Below are 14,576 nucleotides of genomic sequence, written 5' to 3'. Positions count from 1 at the left end.
TTTCGTGAATATTATCGTCCTACTTCCTATACAGGAAGGGTAATTCGGGCTTACACGAAGGCCAAGCATTCACTGAATTTGTCGCGTATTCATCCTCGTGGAAGGAGGGAACGTATTCACGGATAATAACTCTTTTTCGTCGTAAAATTCTGACATCGGAGGACAGCATAATGCAATAATATGTGATATTCAGTAATCATTTGTATAACCGTGGGGAATTCGCAAACTCGTGGGGTGGGAGCGGCGTTTTCGTCACAATCGAAGCTACCGCGTAGCAGTTAAACCTTTAATATATAGGCATAAATTAAGATCATGTTTTGAAAAATAGTCGACACGCTCAAATTTAGATATATAATCATGTTTCAATTGATATTCCATGTTACGACAATGCAGATAATTAATCAGAACTTGTACATATTTTATAGAAACATTCACACAACACTGTTATTGTTTATATAGATAAATACCTCTTCATACCAGGAAAGAAATGCACCTTGATGTTGTACACATCGTATTCATTTTCGTGAATATTATCGTTCTACTTCGTATACAGAAAGGGTAATTCGGACTTACGAAGGCCAAACATTCACTGAATTGTTCGCGTATTCATCCTCGAGAAAGGTGGGAACGAATTCGCAGATAATAACTATTTTTCGTCAAGTTATGCCATCGGAGGACAGCATAATGCCTTTATATGTGATATTCAGTAATCGTTTGTATTACCGTGCGGAATTCGCAAACTCGTGAGGTGGGAGCGGCGTTTTCGTCACAATCTAAGCTACCTCGTAGCAGTTAAAACTTGGAATATATAGGCATAAATTAAGATCATGTTTTAAAAAATAGTCGACACGCTCAAATTTAGATATATAATCATGTTTTAATTGATATTCCATGTTACGACAGTCCTAGATTACGTTCGGTTAAATAGCAACTTCGTAAATGACGTCACTGTTAGGTGTGTGCAATGGACTAATGCGCATCCACGTGTAACTTGGGGGTCTGTCCCTTGGGTACCATTCGCTGATGTTAGTTTCGGTTATGTTAGGTTAGTTTAAGCTGTGTTAGGTTTGCGCAGGTGACTACTGCGCATACATCTGTACCTTGGAGGGGGCGAAGCTCGGTATATTAAGCTAATGTTAGGTTGTTAGGGTACATTATAATAGGTTTGCGCATGTGACTACTGCGCATCGTTATGCTTAGTTGAGGAAGGTTTAGTCGTCGGCAGTATCTAACGATTGATTATCTCTGATAGCGTACCTGATCGTTATATATTTATGTATGATATGTCATTTCCGAATTTTCTTACATGATAAACTCTTGTATATATATTTCTGTTAAAATCTGTTCGTAGTCTCTGAAACCTGGAATGTATTACGATATTTATAATGTTCGTAAATGCATATTTTTCCGAAATATTGACATTCCAGACTGCTCTCAAGTGCATTATATCACAATTTGCTTTATTGACTTTTGGAATTTCCAACAGTTCCCAAAATATTCTCCTTTCGAATGTTGCCATTATTAACTTTATTATGTTTTTCGACATATGTGAAGCATATATAGAACAGCATTTGGGTATCGCATCGTTCTGTTAGTAGTGGATAATTTTCGGGCGTTGTCAGTCGTCGGTCTGGGCCCGATGGAGGAGAGAAGAATCCTGCCCCTGCACTGGGATAGTACTCTGGGTCTGGTTCGGAGGCAGTCTGTCACTTTCTTTTTGGTTTCTAGTTAATATTAAGCTGTATACTGTTCGTTTTAATTTATATCTTGTAATGTTCAACCAGCTTATCCTGTTTTAGTAGTCACGTCTCCTCCTGTTTAACTTCCTTGGCAATGTTGTCCAAGATCTGAAGTTATTTAGAATTAAATAGGACGTGAGAATGTTTATGGACGTTATGAGTTAGCGATCGTCGGATATTCCCAGGCTTACCGATATTGTCTAATTGATGAATGACGCAGTCCTGTGATAACTTGTTCTCTTCCGGCATTATTGTTACTGCTTCTAGAATGCCAGTCAGAGAAGTTCTGCCGATGAGAGTGCATATCTGACTGTGATTTGAAGTTGTTTACCTTTTAAACAATGAAATTGTATAATGTTACAGCACGTTTCTCATTTTATCATTAAGTGTTAACCATAACATTTAGTTTCAGTGTGTGGTGTGCTTACACGGAAGATAGCAAGCCTCTTGTTCTAAGATCTGTGTGGACCTTATGCTTCTTCATGCTGATTCCTTGTAATGAAAATGAACACGGTGCATTGTTCATTACTGTGATGTTAACGGGGAACTTTTTTTTTTGTGATTGCTAATTTACAATCCACTCTAGTGACAACAGAGTAATAAGTAAATTTTCGGTCGTCGTAGTAGCTTGTTGTGATTACCATCCACTGATGGGTTTTCACGCGTCCCCTAGATTAGGTCTTCTGGCCAGTGACGGACTGAGAACTTTTGAAATACAAAACGAGGGGGTTGTTGAGTACTATAGCCTTGTCGCGTTTTAGTGGTCTCTCGTATTCGCGCTTAGCCCCGTACAACTTGAAACAGCGTTCGCCGACAGTCACGTGTTGGCCATGCGCACTGCAAGTTGCACTTATTTTGGGGAGGAGGGAATCACTTCCACTACCGCAGTGCTCTTGGTTGCATTTGCATACTTCGTCGTTAGTTGAAATGACGTTTTGATAGCAGTACTGCGTTCTTTCTTCTGCCGGAATGGGGTTGCTGCGTCACACGCAGATGGTGTTGGGGATCATTAAATTGCAGTCAGACTAGTGCTGATGGGGGATGTGTGAAGGACTGGTGCGTATCCGTTAACAGCTGGGCGGCTTCTCTCCGATGTTTGGTCGTCACTGGAAGATGAAGTGTCACGGCTGCTCATTTTCCCTTGGATAAGAATATGCATGTCAGACGTACTAAGTTCAAATCTCATCCCCATTAAATGTGTTCGTGGTTTTCCAAAGTCCCTCCATTCGTAGTCGTCATAATTTTCCATATCCATTTCACATTGTTTTATCTACTGCGTTTGTGTAACTGTGCCGCAAAGAACCCAAAGAGTTTTGAGGCACTTCGTTCAAGTCTCCGCATGGATTATGGACTGCTTCAAGATCTTGTGTTTAATTCGCAGGGGCCATCTTGGAGCTGGTTGTGTGCTGTGTTGCCATGTATTATCTTTATGTGTTGCATCCTGTTGTATGTCGTATTCTTTGAGGATTTTTACATTCGTCGACACAACAATTTCTTATAAAAATATACAAATATAGATTATTTACATGAAAGTCTTAATATATTAGAAACAGATATGTCGACCCTTATTGGGTCATCAGGTGTATTGCATGTGCTTAGGTGCTGAACTCGTTATTTTAATAATATGGATCCATATTTTGAATGTGACTATATAACATGTAAGGGGCACGCGATAGTTGGTTGAGGCACTATGCTATAAGCCGGAAACTCGCAGGTTCAAGTCCCGATGAGGTCATTGGATATTTTTTTCAACTATGAGACGATTGTCTAGATAATGTGGAACCCTCAACATCTCATAACCCTATGGGCCGCCACGGCCTGTTACAGGGATACCTTTACTTTTTACTTAATTTATATATCATGTATTATTATGCTTGGTGACAAAACTCTTGGTCTTATCTACATTTTAGTCCAGTTGTGTTGGTACCCTGTGGTCTAGTGGTCAGAGTTCCTGGCCACAGATCCAGAGGTCTCGGGCTCGATTCTCGGCGCTACAAGATTTTCTGAGAACTAATGAGTCTCGAACGGGATCCACTCAGGCTCGTGAAGATAATTGAGGAGTTATTTCAAGGAAGTAGCGGCTCCGGCCTAGAAAACCGAAATTAACAGCCGTGGGGATCCGTTGCGCTGACCACGCGACATCCTCTGTCCTCAAAAGTTGGCACTAACTTCTCCCACAAGCAGCGATCGTTCGGTCAGTATACTCGTAGTTCGCTTGCGGACTACAGGCCACGGAATTTATTTGTTTATTAGATATAATTAGTCAAATTAATGTCGAAATTAAGATTAAAGTATATGTATATATCTAATAGTCATTTTGCTGCTGTATTGTTCGATTGTCTGGTTCCCTTCTAAGTGGGTACGATGTTATGAACTCTTATGTTCATATGTGTTATCTCCTGCTTAATCGGTCTGCAAGTTGACTGTAGTGGAACTGTCGTGGAGATGTTGTTATCCACGTGATAACCTCTCAAAGATAGTTCCACTACAGCCAACTTGCAGCCTATATTTGTTTATTTTTATAAGATATTGTTGTGTAGACGGATGTGAAACTACTCAATTGCCGTGTATTGTACTTTTTCTTATGGATTATGATAGTTAGTGTTTGAGATGCTGGATTATGATTATCTGTACGAAGCAACTACAGTATGTGACAACTTAACACATCACCAGTCTACAACAGTAGAAGAAATTGCTCCTCCAAGACCGCTCATGCAAACGAAACAATTAACCAATGCAACATGGTGTCGAAATACAGAGACAGAGTCCAGTCTCGGAAATGTTGTTATAGTGTTAAGATTTTTCTTATTTTTCTCAGTACATCAAGACGAATGCTGGGCCAAGACGTCTGGCTATCTGATCTTTTGTAGTCAGGGTTAAGCAGGAAGATAAGGCATGGCGATATTTAGTTTTGTGAATGGGTGCGCCTATCAGCACGTGTCAAAGGTCATTTTCACTGAAGTTCTCGGTTTAGGCGTTTCACTTCCGCTCGACGGTAGATGTTGGAAACAATAGAGTGAGCTGCTTTCCGTTTAATGTGGACTGAATAAAGACGTGAATTTACTCATGCGCGATTGCGGAATGCTGCATGTAAACAATCATTCACTTGTTGCTGACTCATGGGGAATACCGGCCTTTCTTACTGAGTAAAATGGCCTCATTTACGTCTTTGATGACCTTGGTCACTGCTTCGAATTGTAGCAACTTCAGTGCCCTCATATTCGAATTGTGAATTCGTAGAAAATTGTTTTACCTTTGTATATTGTTTGGAAGTGAGCATAATGGTGGGTGCATAGGAAGGAAGTGGGGGGGGGGGAGATATTTGAATCAAAGAGAATCTGAAATACGGAGAAATTGACGTTTCATAATAATGACCTTTATGATTTTCCCTCTACATGTAATAAAGACAGGTGGAAGGAAAGGTGTGTGGCATTCATACGGGACATGAGATTTGGATACGAAATTTTGGTGTGGAAAAGGTAAAGATCGCTTGGGAGACCTAGGCATAGATGGAAGAATGAACAAGGTTAGGATGGAATCCAGTGGTGAGATTTTACAGTCATTGGCTTCCCCGAAAATCAGAAAGTTCCTGGAACATTAGACATGAGTGTTACTCGTTTTTAAGGTCAGTTGGATTACCAGTTGTGCTGATCGATTTTTTGTTACGATTTTCGTAATTCTTCCGCGATTATGTTGAACTACATTACTTTAAGATATGGCACGCCCGCCCCTTTCAAAAAATTTCCAAACCAGCTCACCATTCATGGGCACTTTTGCCCATCTCATTCAGTGATAGGCCTGTATAACCTATACATTTGAAACATCGTCATAAAATAACCTGAGACAGCCTCGGTTAAAAGCATTTCTGTGTATACTGCCGATTACACGAGACAAAAATTGATCGATGAGAACGCGAACAAAATTGTTCATTCGTAATATTGAGGGCTCTACCTATGTCAGAACTGGCTTCGCCCGCTCGAACGCTCGGATCTTGTTCGAACCCCACTCAAAGCATGGATGTTTGTCTGTGTTTATTCTGTGTTTGTGTAGGTAGCGGCCTTGCGACGCGCTGATTCACCCTCCAAAGAGTCCTACCGACCGTTCTAGATTAGGAAACTGAAGTGAAACAAAGCGTTTCGCGGATGCCCTATGCCTCAAATTGGGAGCAACAAGGAAGAGAGAAAGAGACCTATGTCAGAGACATTGAAGCCGTTTGCTGCCTTGTACCAAATTTACACAAGAAGTTAATTAATCAGAAGCGGTGTTATCTGCCCTCGCTGCTCCTGTACCGCCCTGAAAGACTAGACAAGGTTTGCTACTGCAGTAAAACCGCTGCAGTTTGCTGCACGACGTGGCACATAGTACTTTAGGGTATCCTCGTATCTTGAGTAGGCAGGTTTACGGAAGGCGAGTGTTGTGTGTTCAACTAGACCGTCAGTATGACGATTTTGGTTCCCATCGTTCCCTGAAGATAAATCTAGTAATTTATAATGACGATGTAGCGATATACGTTACTGTCTTGATGATGATGCAGCACCTTGAGATGTGTTTTAGACACAGTATACGTCCAGTCCCGAGATTAACGGCCATGGGGATCCGTTGCGCAGACCACGCGACACCCTCTATGCGCAGAAGTTTGCACTAAATTCGCCGACAAGTGGCGGTCGCTCGGTCGGTATAGTTCGCTTGCGGACTACAGGCCACGGAGTTTGTTTTGTTATACTTCCAGTCAGACGGTAGCCCATGGAACTAGTGAGTCTGCGTCTGACGCAGGAACAAGATGTATTATTGTGATGAGCACGTTTGGTTTTGTTGCAGCGTGAGTTGGAAATGCTTACGTGTGGTGAGGAAATTAAGCAGGTGGACCATTTATCTTTTAGTAATGTTTTAAAGGTAAATTACGCGAAGAACAAAATACAGAATAGGACCCTTTCGCAGTTATTTTGTTGCCTGTTTTTCCTTTGTCCTTGGCCCAACCTTCAGCTTCTAAAATTGTTCATCGATTTCCACGAATATTTTTTAAACTTTATGTCGTTGGAGGACTTCCCACTGTCGCGTTTTCCTTAGTTTCCTGTAATCACTAATAACAGTATGACGGGCACGAAGAGTCGTGAGATGGGGGCGTCGCAATTTATGAGTCCTGAAATGATGGAGAAGTATGGTAACATCTTCAAAACATTCATATCTTTTGTTAAGGTAATATTTTGTAATATATAAAACACCAGATTTGGGATGAATGAAATATATCTTTAGTTTTGATTTGGTTGTAATAACCAACTAGCCGCTGGAGTTTATGCATGTGAAATTTGGTGCGAGTAGTTTATCGACATGTATGGACATAAACTCAGTATGAAATGAAATCTCGTTTACACGTGAATAAGTACAAACATGGCAACAGTACGAATATTTGAGGTTACAAGCGAGAAACTTGGAAATGGAATCTATTCTTGCTTCAGGAATCAGTTCTTCCCAGAAAGAAAATACTGTTACTACCAAACCGCAATATTACCACTACTACTGCCGTTGTTAATGCTGCTGCTGTTAGCTTTTAGTATGTTCAAATTGCCAGAAATAAACAATTCGATTGTGTGATCATCTGTAAGTTGAACGACCACGTTCTATTCCCGGCAGGGACACGATTGTTTATATTCGCCGTGTGTCCAGTCCGGCTCTGGGGCCTACTTGTCCTAGTAGATGGGCACCGTTTTTCTCAATACAGCCCCGAGGTTAATAATTTGTGGAGGTGTAAATCCACCCCTCCATAACTGTGCGGCATAAGGTCTGAGGGCAGAGAGGGACGATTTGAGCTTCACGTTTTCGTTGTGTCTGGTTACGTACAAGTAGTAGCACAGTGGGCCTATGTACCGTATGATTTATGATCGAAATGAAAATGCAGAATTGGATGGAACATATGGAAGCCACGCTGACAGACATTTTGTTTGTTTCTTTCAGCAGTAGTCCATAGACGTAGCAGAGTCATAGTCCAGTGTTTTGTTCCTTTATGTCGGGCTTAATGCTTTACAGTCTCTAACAGAATTATTCGTTCTCACAGCAATTCAAAGGAAGCACGATGTGGAAGATACTAATCTAGGGCCTGTAAATATTCAGGCTTATTGTTTCCCGTTAAATTAGTACTTTCCGGTTCCGCATAAAATAGTTCGAGTTCGTTAGAGACAATGTTACACAGTTCTTACGCTGCATGATTTTCCAGTAGGTTTGCGTTTAATCAGGTAATATTTTCGACAGGTTTTCTGTACTGTTGCATGTTCTGTTGGGCGAGTTCTCTGCTTGCATTACTCAAGGCTGTCTCTTGCCGTTCAGGTTCACAAATGTCAGTTTCAAAGACTGCACGACCAACATGGAGTCCGGAAGCAGAAACCAAATGATAGGGGTTTAGTGAATGTCATTTACAGATTTTGCTGCACTGGATCTGAATTTCGTTATCATGGCCGTACATTACTGGGGAACCGTTTCGTACATACCCGGGCCGAACTTCGCAGGTCAGTGATTAACGAGTTTTTTTTCCTGTTCTCAAGACCCCGAGCTCGATTCTTGTAGGTGGTTCTGCAAGCATATACTGGGTACGTGTTTGTACTGCGGCCATTTCTGGCATATTGTACCAGACCTATCCAGTTGAAGAAATGCTAAGAAACACGAACACACAGCTGCGTACAATAATGTAGCAAGTCCATTGCGAAAGATTTGCGAATAGCATGCTAATAATTAAATACTCTTACTGCTGCAGGATACTATGATGTACTTCAATGGTTTATTTACAGTGTTTAGGGCATGTTAAATACTCAGTCAAGTGCTAATATCCCCCACAGTTTCCTTGGTACCTTTTTTTGGAGCCACACTTATGCCTAATCACAGGAGATTCGCACGCATTGTTTTGTCCAAATGCGCTCACTTTTAAAACTGTTTTGGCGCTAATGTTCCAAAGTAACAGCTTGAATCGTTTGATGACAAGGAACTTGAGGTTCCTGATTTATTCAGGTTATGCAAAAATAAGTCATGTGACTAGAACGAAACTTGAGTACATTGACATCTTTCCATTTTAGAAATTTTGTATTATTTAAGGAAATAGCTGTTATCGGCACTTGTGAATCTCGCTTTTCACATATGTATTATGGTGGGTGGGGATGCTGGCTTTGTCAGTGAATTTTTGCCGTAGTATTTAAGCCACATATGACAGATGATGGTGATATCAGATGAAATTAAATTTCTAGTTTTCACTTTGTAGCAATTTAGGCCGCGCCATAGCTCAAGCGGTTAGTCGCTGGCTTCCCACCGCGGCGGCCCGGGTTCGTTCCCGGGTGTGGTCAAGTGGGATTTGTGGTGGACAAAATGACGCTGGGGCGGGTTTTCTGCGAGTACTTCGGTTTCCCCTGCCAATCTTCATTCCACCAAATCTCCATCATCATAATCACCCGGGGCAGGCTACAGTAGGCCAATCAGTGGCCGCCGTGCCGAGTGGACCCAGCTGGACTCCACCCCCACTAAGCGAATTAAAAAAAAATTAAAAAATTAATTGTAGCAATTTAAGTGACAATTTTCTTTTTTCTGCGGTGCAGTAAGTGTACCGGTGGGCCGCAGTATGTACTTCAGAAGTCTGTATTGTCACGTGTTTCGGTGACTGAGACGCGGGTTTGGGTTGGTAATTGGATTTATTAACAACCTACATGTCGTAACTAGAAATAATTATTACACCCTTTCTGATTTACACAATTTACAATCACTCCACACTAATCTTCTCAGTCTGTTTCCAGTAGTCCTCACTACCCGTTTCCTGACAACGGATTTATAACACAGGAATTATAGAAGTCTCACTAAATTACACACTGCCAATCCCATTGGACTATAGCATACATAAAGTCTTCAATTCGCAAGTTAACTCCTCTTCAAATACGAACTTTCCCTGGCTGTCTCCAACCGAGAACTCAGAACTCACTCTAGTTATAATTCACTCTGAACTTATAGCTCACAGCTGTGGTTATATAGTCGCAGCACGGACCGCATAGAAATCACAGTTCCACTGTTGCATAAGGAAGAGCACAGAGAAAACGAGTCACGTGATAGTTACCTCGGCAGTCCATTGGCGCCCTGAGTGTTGCCTAGCAGCGAGCTATAAACATTCGATCACTGAGATACAGCTTCTGTTGTTGCGTAATGTACCGTTTTTACAGACCTGCTGCCTGGCAACGCGTTGATCAAATTCGTTACACTATCAATAGAGTTTATTATAATAAACTCTATTGATAGTGTAACGAATTTGATCNCCCCCCCAACGGTCTGAGTGGAAGTTGTGCGCGTAATACAAAAATAATTTGTAATGCAATAGAAACGAAGATGATCAGCATGAACTTCCTGTACATGTAATGAATATTTAATGCTATGCAATTCACTGCAAGCAAGAACACTCTTACTGCTGTTTACTTTCGCTGTATTTCAACCGCGTTGCGAAGTGTATTTTTTGTATTTCTAGTGGAGTGGGACTAAGTCCCTTGTACTGCGGCCACTTCTGGCCTATTGTACCAGCCCCAGATGATAGGTGAGGGTGATTGTGGAGCAATTGGTGGAATGAAGATTGGCAGGGGAAACAGAGAAAACCTGCCCCAGCGTCACTTTGTCCACCACAAATGCCACTTGACCAGACCCGGGATCGAACCCGGGCCGCCGCGGTGTTAATCCAGCGACTAACCGCTTGAGCTATGGCGCGGCCATTTGTGAAGTGTAACAAGTGCAGCTCTGCGACTTGTTAGGAATGTTCCAAATGATTCATTGCGTTTAGTCTCTTTCCTAATATCTTAGGCGTACGAGTGGCTTATGCAGGTTAACCCAGATTTGGTATTAGAGAACCTGCATTAAAAGTAGTGCGAGTTTAATTTATGTTAATGTACTTTCGGCAGGACCAAGTTTTTTGTCTTCTTCACAGCGTCCAGACTGGCTCTGGGGACCACCCGGAATCCTATCCAGTGGGTACCGGGAACGATTCCCCTGGAGCTAATGTGACTCAGGCATAGAGATGACCGCTGACCTCCAACTAGTGCCGAGGTTTAGAATGGCGGAGATATACTTGAATTCCCCCATATATATTAATGGCATAGTGCTTAATTAAGCACAGTGGCTTGAACTTTTTTACCTTTATGGGTACATGCTTTACATGGAACTTGACTAATTTTATGGAAACCAAGTCGCGGTAAAAATTTGGAAGGTCATATGATGTAAAATATAGGCATTTTTAGATTTACAACATTTATGTGAAACATCTTCTGATACTGTGAATACCTGAACACAAAGGATAAAAGGTTTTCATTCCTAAGTGTGTGTTACTCCAATTTCTAATTCGATTACTTTTGCAACAATATACCGTCTGCAATAAACGGGCATCAAAGCTAGGAACATTTAGAAAGATTCAGAGAAAGCATTTGTAAATGTGTGTAGGCCTACTCTGAACTGGAAGTTGGAGATTCTAGTACATCATTCCACACTTCTCATTTTATTACATTCTTTTTATATTTGTTGTGTCGTTTTTATCGTGTAATTTTATAGCATTGTATTTTGCTAGAAGGCGGAAATTTGCTGCGCACGTGTGTTGCTGTTTCATGAACAAAAACGTAAAATATTTTTCCGGGTTTCAAGCACTTCAGACGTAATTATTGTGGCTTTATGATGTAGACAGTTGCTGCGCATGCCTGCTACCGAGTAAACAGCTTGTTGAGATGCTGGTGTTCAAATGTATTTAGATATGGGAGAAATTAGTGACGTGCCGTTTCGTTTGATTACCGAACTGTTAAACATATAGGCCTGCGCGAAACGTATCCCTCATAAACAGGATGCTGACGCAATGCGTCTGTTTTTACGGCTTTGCATTGGTTATATGTTATTTGGCTTACATGGACAGAAGAAAGCAGGACCTTGCCGAGGACGTCTACTCTCATTTGAGTAAGTTAAAACTGAAAGGACAGAACCGATTGACACAGAGGCATCGTTTTCAACTCTTATTTGGGAGGTACGAGGTTCGAATTTCGACCGAGACATCGGTTATCATGGTCATTCTCAGTCCCTCCGCGCAAATGCTGGGATAGTACCACGCTTACGCCACGATTACTTCCTGCCACTTCATCGTACATCTATCATTCATCCATTCGGCGCTATATATAGTCTAGCTACTGAAAGCATCTTCAAATAACCCACAAAAATTGACTCAGCCTGCGGCTCTCGCTTTAAGCAAGCACATACCCGTATTACAGCTCCGGTCTGGATGAATGGGTCTATTGAGGGATTTTGGTTATGTAACAACACTCGTTCAACTGCAGAGGTTATTTAGTGCTGGAGAGGACGTAAAATTGGATTGGATGGTAAATAAGTAAGGGTGATCCTCATTTATTTGGAGGTACTAATCTGACAACCGGAGAGACTGAGGAAAGCCACGGAAAATTCAGGCTCACCCGTAACCCTGCGAAAATTCAAAGCTGACATTCTGGTTAGACGTGTACACCAACTTGCTTTATGTTATGTACGAATCGTGATGTAGTTTGGTATATAGAGCCCTTCTTACACTTTGTTAAATTTTAACTGAATCCAGGAATTGGACAGCATGGACTTCTTATTGGAATGCCGAAAAGCGTGCTTAGAATTACTGCCGTAAAGGTAAAGTTTTCCCTGGGGCTAAGCAGTACACCTTGGGGACCTGCAGGGTGGAGTGACTGTAACAAGGGAAAGGCACCATGTCCGTAACACAGCTATACAAAAGGTGCGGAATCCGACGATAAGTACAAGTGTGCCTGTCCCTAGAATGCCATAATCAGTTTGTGAAGGGGTTGTGAAGATTTGATGAGTTTTCTTGTTATGAGACGCGTTTAAATTTTTAATGTAGTTTCATCATATGTTAATGCTTACGATGGCTCTTTCCCTCTGTTATGCAGGCAACTAGTAAGGCAAGGAAGACTTCAAAATCTATATAAGCGGTATTTGATCCCCTGGTTCATAATAGGACTAAAGCACATTTTTATTAATTTTAAAAAATTGTCACAATCTATCCAGGAATTGAAAATTATATATTTGTCTTGCTTATAGAAGTATATGTACTCTAATATATTTTGTCACGTTTATAAACCCTTTTGTGTTCTATTATTTTTCTTTTTGTTATGAAATAAAAAGCAAAGGCTAGACGGAATTTCAGGACTTTCCCTATTCCGCTCATTAGCTCGTCTGTAGATGGAAGAGAGTGGTCGGCTATGCTCCAGTTGCTTTAACCCGTGGAAAGAGCCACTTGAATAAGAAGCTTGATAGTCCTGAGGACCGCTCTAGGCACCTTAGGCGAAGAGAGATCGTCCGGCCCGCACCCAGTCACCTTACTGACGTTACTGACTGGCCTGGCCCTTTAAAGAAAGGGCTGCAGGAGAAAGTTACAGACGACAATGCGTGCGTAATGCGACAACGGTAGTTTCTTGGGGTTGGGTGAGACTGAGTCCACTTGGCACGTCGGCCACTAATTGGCCTATTGTACAGAGCCCCACCGGTAGACGATGAGTGTGGAGCAGTAGATGGAATGTGAATTGGCAGGGAAAACCGAAGTACTTGGAGAAAACCTGCCCCAGTGCCCCTTTGTCCACCACAAATACCACGTGACCTGACCTCGAACCCGGGCCGCCGCTGTGGGAAGCCGGCGACTAACCGCCTGAGCTATGGCACGGCCTATGCTTTTCTGCTCGCTAGGTACGTGATTCGAGACTGAAACGCAACACTTTCTCTGAATGATGTGCTTCTTGGTTTTCCCAAGTGCAGACAAATTAAGAGTTATGTCTTCTGAGATATAACGCCGTATAGACCGGTGAAAATCAACCGACATTTCGGAGGAACATATCGCCAACTTTTCCAGAGTCGAATGCAGCAGGCATAGTTCTGCTTGCTATCTGTTTCATGTAGGTTTCTTTCTTGGCTTCCTTTTCGGTCCTGAAGGTGGAGGCGATATATTCCTCCGAAATGTAGTTTGACGTTCACCGGACTACATGGCGGTATATCCAAGAAGATACAACTCTTCATGGCCACCGCTGTCAGCATCTCAGATGCAGGCAAACTTTTCGCAGAACTCACCCATTTTTTCTTATCAACGTTCATGATCATTTTTCCATCTTATTCGACGTTTAATAACATCTGAAGTGAATATAAATCTCTGGTGGCAAGCCCCAGGCAGTTGCTAATATTTCTGGGTGCTTCTCGACTGAAGAAAAATAATGTCGGGAGTTTCCTAGGCAAAGCGACAAGAAATTTACGTGGGTCTCGGATTTAGCGAATATTTATTGGAGGATCACTCTTTACACCCACAAATACAATTATTCTCACTTATAACGTCTTCGAAAGTTTCCTCTTCAGTGTTATACACTCTCGCACCGCTAATCTCGGTGAAGTGTGTTCTGCTCTGCTCGGAGCTCAACTGTCCTTAGCGCTCGTCGGATACAAACTGTTATACCCTGCACTCGGGCCGAATAGGGAACACCTGTTCAAAGGGTTTCTTTTCGCCCGCTGCTATGCAACGAATATCTTGTTGCCGCGGGAATACATTTCTCCTGCTTCAAACAATTCGTTACAAATAACTTGTGAAACCCCACTGTTAGACTTTCATCTCCAGGGCAGCGATTTCCTAGGGATTGCTAGTCGTTGACCAGTGATGGATGTCTTATCGTCCATCCTTCCTGACGGCACGTCGCAATAATACAACATCACATGTTCTTTACCGTATTGACATGCATGGATCATGTTGGGAGAAGTTTGTAATCAAGTTATTCGAAAGTGACACCGACATTACCAAGTTCCAGACATGTGTAGTCCTAT

The 14,576-nt window shown here is 41.9% G+C and overlaps 1 protein-coding gene across 2 annotated transcripts in view; it reads left to right on the top strand.

Annotated features, from left to right (window-relative positions):
* Positions 1-14,576, top strand: part of LOC111873083 (mitogen-activated protein kinase-binding protein 1) — a 254,773-nt gene that overhangs the window by 45,307 nt on the left and 194,890 nt on the right. The window contains exon 1 of one of the 2 annotated variants that reach the window (XM_023867487.2): positions 6,920-6,935. The exons of the other annotated variant lie outside the window; for it this stretch is intronic. The gene's annotated coding sequence lies outside the window, so the exon portion shown is untranslated. Of the gene's footprint in view, positions 1-6,919; positions 6,936-14,576 lie in introns of those variants that run through there. 2 annotated transcript variants of the gene reach the window in all.

This window comes from Cryptotermes secundus, unplaced genomic scaffold (genome assembly GCF_002891405.2).
Source record: "Cryptotermes secundus unplaced genomic scaffold, Csec_1.0 scaffold120, whole genome shotgun sequence".
In the NCBI taxonomy this organism is placed as follows: domain Eukaryota; kingdom Metazoa; phylum Arthropoda; class Insecta; order Blattodea; family Kalotermitidae; genus Cryptotermes; species Cryptotermes secundus.
Note: the sequence above shows the minus strand (reverse complement) of the source record. Positions and strands in the feature narration are given on the sequence as shown.